We start from the raw sequence: 8,212 nt of genomic DNA on the forward strand, positions 1-8,212 counted from the left end.
GAGGCAGGAGGATCTCTATGGCTTCATGTCAGTCTGGTCTATAGAGCAAGTTCTAGGACAACCAGAATTACACAGAGAAACCCTGTCTAAAAAAACAAAACAAAAAATCAAATAAAAAGAAAACTGCTGCTGATTATTTGATCACACTGTGAACCCAAGATTGCATTATAACTGGAAACACCTGCTTCTAGCTGTGGTGTGGCTCATCCCTGGCACAGACCTTTTATCCAAGGGCTTTCTGCTGCAATATTGTAAACAGGATTAAATAAAGTCAACCATAGGTCAAGAGGCAGAGCAAGGAACCAGTTGACAGGAAGCAAATATAGAATTATTAAGAAAAAAAAAAACAGAGAGTAAGAGGGCACCTGGAAGACAGAGAGACACACAGGAAGTAGAAGGGAAGGACATTCAGTTGGAGATGTTTTGTCTGAGAAGGCATTAGAGAAAGGTCTTTTCTGGGATGACAGTGGAGGAGGAAGGTCAGCCGGGTGCTCTCTCTGCCTCTCTGAGCTGGCAGGCTTTCACCCCAGCATCTGGGTCCTGAGTTTGTATTGGGAAAATTGAATGATTGAGATTTCATTAAAAACAACATTTGCTACTCCAATGCATGGCATGACTGCATGGACAGAGGAAGTCATGTCAGCTGCAGACAAACTGAGAGGTGATCGGGTTTGGTAAGATACCTGGGAAGTCCTCAAGGAGAGAGATAAGTAATATTAAAAGAAAAATCTTTCCCATGTTAAGGATGGGGACTTTAATAATGCCAGGTGTTAGGACCCTGTATAGTGCTACATTAGATGGCTTGAAAATAAAGCAGAAAATGAAAAGATAAATGACTTGCTTGAGATTGACATAATACCAATTATAATCACTATCAGTCTGGTAAAATATATATATATATATATATATATATATATATATATATATATATATATATATATATATATATATATTGAGACAGGGTTTCTCTGTGTAGCTTTGTGCCTTTCCTGGAACTCTGTATCCCAGGCTGGCCTCAAACACACAGAAATCCGCCTGACTCTGCCTCCCGAGTGCAGGGATTAAAGGCATGCACCACCGCCACCACCACCTGGTGGTAAATCATATTTTATCCATAATAGTCATAGTGGCTTTTTGTGCCAAATATGAAAAGTTGATTGATAAAATACAAGCCTTAGAAAGATTAAAAATGAAAATAAGGGGGTTGGGGATTTAGCTCACTGGTAGCGCACTTACCTTGCAAGCACAAAGCCCTGGGTTTGGTCCTCAGCTCTGGGAAAAAAAAAGAGAGAGAAAAAAATTAAAATAAGAAAAATATTCAGACATAGAGAGAGGAACTTAGATAAGAACCTACCACACCACGACATGATGAAACTGAAGAGGGGACCAAGGTTATTAGAAAACCAACCTTAGTTCATCCAGTTACAATACAAGAATGACCAAGAGACAATAGGCACCCCAGGGTTTAAGACATTTAGTGGGATCCTATAGAAACATTAGATTTGGGGAGATTAAAGGAAGCAGCTGTTTCAGTGTAGGCACAGTTCACTTCCTGCTGCCTGTGGATCAATATGTAGAACTCTGAGCTTTCTCCAGCACCACATCTGCCTGCTGTGATGATAATGGACTGAACCTCTGAAACTATAAGCATCTTTTTCCTTCCTTTCTCTTTTTCTTATCTTCCTTCCTTCCTCCCTCCCTCCCTCCCTTCCTTCCTTCCTTCCTTTCTTTTTTCTTTTTGGTTTTTCAAGACAGCATTTCTCTGTGTAATTTTTGGAGCCTATTTTAGAACTCGCTCTGTAGACCAGGCTAGCCTCAAACTCACAGAGATCCACTTGCCTCTGCTTCCCCAGTGCTGAGATTAAAGGCATGCACCACTACCACCACCCAGTCAACTGTTTTTCTTTATAAGAGTTGCTGTGGTCATGGTGTCTCTTACAGCAATAGAACAATAACTAAGACACTTTGTTTTTAAAGACAAGGTTTCTCTGTGTATCCCTGGCTGTCTTGGAACCACTGTAGACCAAGCTGGCCTCAAACTCAGAGGTTCACCTGCCCCTGCCTCCTGAATGCTTGGACCAAAGGGGTGTACCATCACTGCCTGGCAGCATAATCTTTCTTATCTTCATTGCTGAGAAGCAAATTAATTTCCCCTTGGAAATATGGCTCAATCACGTCTCCTAACACTATTATTCCTTTCTATGTCTGTTGGCTGAAGGGCATCAGAGGTCCAAAGTGTCCAGGGGGAAGTCTGAGCTTCCAGTTCAGTGGAATGTTTGTTGTGTCTCCTGGTGGCAGTTCTCTCCACTCTGGGACAAAACTTCTAGGCCAGCAGAACTTAAGGTGCAGGAACAGAAAGAAAAATATTTCCTAGTGGTCACTAGGGGTGAGAGTGAGTAGAACTGTTCCCTTTTCTGCCTCCTGGACTCATGGATCCTGGCTATGGGAGAAACTATACCATATGTTGGATGCTGATTCAAAGCATATACCACCTTCTAGAGACCCTGGCTCAGCCATCCAGGCTGCTGTCACCTACCTGACTACTTGTAACTGTGTCTTCAAAAGGCCATTCTGCTGTGGAATAGTCTTGTTGTACACTGTAAAGATTTGTCACTCAAACTGGTTTAATAAAATGTTGATTGGCCAGTAGCCAGGCAGGAAGTTTAGTCGAGGTGAACAAACAAAGGATGATGGGAAGGAGAAGGAAGAGTCAGGAGTTACCAGTCAGATACAGAGGGAGCAGGAGACGAACATGCCATGCTAATAAAGGTGGCAGAGCATAAATAAGACATATGGGTTAACTTAAAATGTAAGAGTTAGCTAGTAACAAGCCTGAGCTATTGACTGAGCATTTATAATTCATATTCAGCCTCTGAGTCTGTTATTTGGGACCGGGCAGTTGGGACAGGAAAAGTGCTGTTTACATATGGTGGCCCAAAATGGGTCACATAATCCACATAAAACCTGAGAAAGCTATAAAAAAAAATAAATAAAAAAAAAGGTCTATACACACAGAAAATGGAGCCAAGAGCAGCTTCATAGTTCATGTCTCTCATGTGAGTCACCGTACAGAGATGGGTCCCCTGGCTGTGGCATATGGGCTTGAGCTGCAGCATGGCAGATTCCTGCAGTCTGACACAGGCCACGGCACAGAGAGGCGTCTCCCAGCTGTGCTCTGCATGGCGGATTTAGGGTCAAAAAGACAGTAAGGGCAGATTCAGACAAAAAGGCCTCTAAATGGGTCACAATGTGTTTGAAAAATGTGTGTAGGCTTGGGAGAGAGAAAAGAAAGGATAGAAATAGTCATAGACTAAAAAGATGATTTAAAAAAATAGTGAAGTCGTTAAAAAGGGAATAGAGTAATAAAAAATATGATAAGCCATGTAAAGATGGGAAATACACAGCAAGTCTAGATTTTATATTTTATTGTGTTGTCTTTAGATTTCTTGACTGTTAATTGGTGACATACATTTCATTGTGAAAGCTCCTAAATTAAACCAACCTATATATTTTAAATTATCTTGACTTCAAATTTAAGTCAAAAATTTGTTACTTTTGGGGAGAGTTTATGCTTTTGTTTCCATAGGAAAAAAGAGGCTATGGATTCATTTTGGGTTAAGGAACATCAGGTCTAATCAAGGGAGACCCCATGAAATTCTGACTACAGACATGAGAAAATAAACCTAAAGTAACTACAAGATACATGACAAGTATTTTATCTGCTCAAACATAAAGCAAAAAATTATCTTTGGCTGGCTTATGTACAATGCACAGTTTATGTTTGTGTTAATACAGATATGTATGTTACCTTTAAAAGTTTATATATTTTCAAGACAAGGGGACCAGACACCAATAAAAATGGCCCAGATGATCCAACATTCAAGACACTTTCAAGGATGTTGAATGAGATGATCCACCCTCACAAAATACTCCAGCCAAGACTTAAAAATTATCCTAATTTTCTCAGGGTCCCTCAAAGATTTCCAGCATCCATCAATCAATAGGAAGTAGTCTAGAAACTATGCCGACATTCCCAAAATATTGGTTATAAATGTTTAATTTCATTTAAGGAGGACTGTTTACAAATTATTATTGGTTATAGTCAATCTTTTTCTTAAAAAAAGAAGGGGATATGATATAGAAATGATGTGAAAAAGGGTATATTACCATAATAGGGAGAAAGGGCAGATTATTGAATCTACTTTAATCCAAAAAACAATTGTTAATCTCAAAATATTTTTACATTGGTATGGATTTTAGTTGATTGATACCAATTTAAAGTTAATTTTGTTATACTGTATGTGTATTTCTCCTCTTGTTTGTTATTGTGTTTTTACAGCTCAATTAAAAATGTAATATATAATTAAAAATACAGATTAATAAGACCAGGCAGTGGTGGCACATGCCTTTAATCTCAGCACTGGGAAGGCAGAAGCAGATCTCTGAGTTATAGGCCAGTCTGGTCTGCAGAGCAAGTTCCAGGACAGGCTCCAAAGCTGCACAGAGAAACCCTGTCTCAAAAAAAACAAAACAAAACAGAAAAAAGTTATTCATCTTTTTATAATAGTTATTTATAATAGTCAAACTTATAGTCATGTTAGTTAGGATTTCTAGGTATACAAAGATATATTTCAGATAGATAGATAATCTTCAAACACCTGCAGAATATGGCACTAATGTGTTTTAATAACTTAGACTTTTCATGACAGTGAGACATGTCTGCTCCTGGTTTCACCAATATACTCCAAAAAATATCATGGGCACTGAAGAAACTCTGTGTGGAGTTTGTTTTCTTTATGGCAAAAGCTACCCATGTGGGCAAATAAACTGCCTTTGCTTCAACTGCTGACAGTTACTGTCCAAACTGGACCAGCAGGACACAAGAAAAGTGACTGCCAAACTACCAAGAGAAGGTAGAACAGTCCTTCACAATTCCCTGCTTCACAGGAAAGTCTGTCAGACATGATAGGCCTGTAGGCCAAAGATGGATGCCCCAACATTACTCAGGAACTTTGGCTGACTGTCATGTCCCTGTCATTAGGTAACATTTCACCCTTCTAGGGTCTTTGATGGAGTTTAAGAGTAATTGTTGTAATTACAGTTTTCCTTATTTATAATAGAAAGTAAATTAGATACAAAACTTTAGATTCACCAAGATAAGATAGATAATTAAGTATTTTCTCTAATTTGCCAAATGCAAATGGATTAGCTAGTGTTAATGTAATTCTTAATAACTTTTTGTTGTATATAATCTTTCTATGCTAAAGTTAAGACCTTCTTTTCAATTAGAAAAAAAGGGGGAAATGCTGTGGAACAATCCTCTTGTACACTGTAAAGATTTGTCACTCAAATTGGTTTAATAAAATGCTGATTGGCCTAGTCAGGCAGGAAGCATATACAGGGTGACCAAATGAAGGATGATGGGAAGGTGAAGGGTGGAGTCAGGAGTCACCAGTGTGGGAGCCCGTTTTCAGGTTCCTCGTGACTTTACCCAGCAGGTCCACACAGAGAGGATGATTGTCTACAGGCTTGAGTGAAGGTGTCTGGGATGGTCTGCACTTGGCTGTGCTGAGGGGAGGTCTTTTGCTCCACCCTTGGCATCTCTAAAAATAGCTTAGGGCAGAGACAGTCAGGTCTCATTGGAATAGAGAGGCTATCCTGTATTTTCTATCTGTTTATCTCCACAATCTAAATCCTTCTATCTAATATTTCCTGCTGCTCTCACTCAAGAAAACTCTGGGGAACTGTGGGGTTGGTGGGGAGCCGCCCCACACACCAGCCAGATGTAGAGGGAGTAGGAGATGAATGTGTCATGTAAATAACAGTATGATTATGTGACAGAGTATAAATAAGGCATATGGATTAATTTAAAATGTAATAGTTAGCTTGTAACAAGCCTGAGCTACTGACTGAGCATGTATAATTCATATTCAGCCTCTGAGTCAGTTATTTGTAGCCAGGCAGTTGGGTCATGAAAAGCTCCATTTACAACATTCCATTTTCCTAACATGCCAGCTGCTTCAAAATAGTGGAGAACATAGTAAAACTAGTAGATTTCATGATCGTGGACGACTGTCCCACTTCTCTGGCTGTGAAGTGAGTTTTTGGTCAGAAGCAACACTGTGTGGAATACCATTGCAGTGGACAAGGCATGCTATAAGTCCATGGATGGTGGTTTTGGCAGAAGCATTATGTGTAGGAAAGGCAAATCTATAACCAGAATAAGTATCCACTCCAGTAAGGATAAAGTGTTGTCCTTTCCATGAAGGAAGTGGTCCATGGGGCTGTAGAATATCTCTTTGCATCTAAGGAAAGCAGCTGAGGCCTGCCATGAGTGTCAGGGGTGTCCCTGCATGGAGGCCCAGGGAGACCATTGTGTGAAGGAATGGTAATCATGGACACCTCTCATGGACAGGTGATAAAACTCTGTGGAACCAGCCTGAGAGACAGAAGTGTGTTGCAGTCAACACAGCTGAAAGGAGTTAGAGCTCTGGAGAGTGTTTTGACATCAGACATGGAGATGCAGAGTTTGGAGCTTGCCCATCTGGTTTTTGTCTTGCTTTGGCCCAGTATTTCCTCAATATGCTCCCCTTTCTCCCTTTTGCAATGGTAATGTATTTCCTACCATTGTATGTTGGAAGTATGTGATCTGCTTTTTTCCTTATATTTTACAAGGAATTGCAGTTAAGGGTTTGCCATGAGTTGCAGAAGAGACTTTGAACTTTGGACTTCACAGTGTTGAGACTGTTACAGACTATGGTGCCTTTTGAAGTTGAACTGAATGCACTTTGCATTATGATATTGCTACAAGACTATGGGGGCCAAGGAGTGGAATGTGGAGGTTTGAATAAAAATGACCCCACAGGCTCATATATTTGGATGTTTGGTCATCAGGGAATGGCACTGCTTAAGAGGGATTAGGAGGTGTGGAGTCAGTGTGGCCTTGCTTGAGGACATGTGTCACTGGTGGTGGCCTTTGGTTTTCAAAAGCCCAAGGCAGAGTTAGTGGTTCTCTCTCTTCCTGATGCCTGAGGATCTGGATGTAGAACTCCCAGCAACTTCTCCAGAACCATGTCTGCCTCCATGTTGCCAAGGTCTCCATCATGATGATAAGGACTAAACCTCTGAAACTGTGAGCAAACCAAAATTAAATTCTCTCCTTTATAAGATTTGCCATGTTCATGGTGTCTCTTCACAGCAATATAACACTGACTAAGACAGCTTCTTATTTATTTCATAACTGGAAACCCCATGATTAATCCAGCACCAAAAGTCCATGTGAATCATGCCGCCATAAAATTAACTTTGCCTGTGCTGACCATTACAGTAACTGTGATCACCTTGTCTTTAGCAATTCCATGCTGCCATTTGGACCCTGATACCTTTGGACCCAAGTAAACTCATTCCCTTTAATTCATTTAACTGAATTGGATCAGCACCATCTCAGCCCTGAGGTCTGGCTCAAGGAAAAGGGTGACAACAAGACTCTGGAAACGTGCTGGTGCCCCCTCATTGTTTTGTGTCTTACAGAATCAGTGAAGAGCAGGTCTGCTGGGTCTTCCCATGGTGGAAGAGTGGTTTTTACACAGCACATACACTCTAGCATTGCAATTTCCCTGAGTCTTAGAATCCCTTCATCATCACTAGGCCAAGGGATATCAGGCATCTCCAAGCCCTAATCAGTAAGTCATCTTTGACAAATGCTTCAGCCAACCACTCAGACAATCTTTTGACACCTTTACAAACTGTGGGAGCTTCCATATTCAATCTAGAATCTGCACTTAGAGGGCCCATATCAATAAACTCAGTCTGACCCAGTTTTAATGTTCCTTCCACCATTATCCCATACCCTAAAATCCATTCCCACACATATTCCCCAGACTTCTGCTGGAATGAATTAGCAAATTCATTAAACTCTTTAGCAGTGTAGCGCCCTCCTCAGGCACTAAGCTTCTCCCTTCTCCCTTCCCCAAAGATCCTGCTCTGCCTGCAGTCTGGTGAAGGTCTAGAGGCAACTGTTGGTGGGATCTGAGGGAAATCAGGATTGTCTTGCCTGGTATTTCCTTCAGAGAAAGTCACCACTGGCTTAACACACAATGAACGATTAACTTGTTCAGTCAAAGGTGTATTCAGGAGGTGGGGCTGAGGGTAGAGAGTCTACTTCCTCTGGTGAGATAAACCCTGAGAATCTGAGGGGTCAAACTTCTCAGCT

The sequence above is a fragment of the Peromyscus maniculatus genome, chromosome 21 (assembly GCF_049852395.1).
Source record: "Peromyscus maniculatus bairdii isolate BWxNUB_F1_BW_parent chromosome 21, HU_Pman_BW_mat_3.1, whole genome shotgun sequence".
Classification (NCBI taxonomy): domain Eukaryota; kingdom Metazoa; phylum Chordata; class Mammalia; order Rodentia; family Cricetidae; genus Peromyscus; species Peromyscus maniculatus.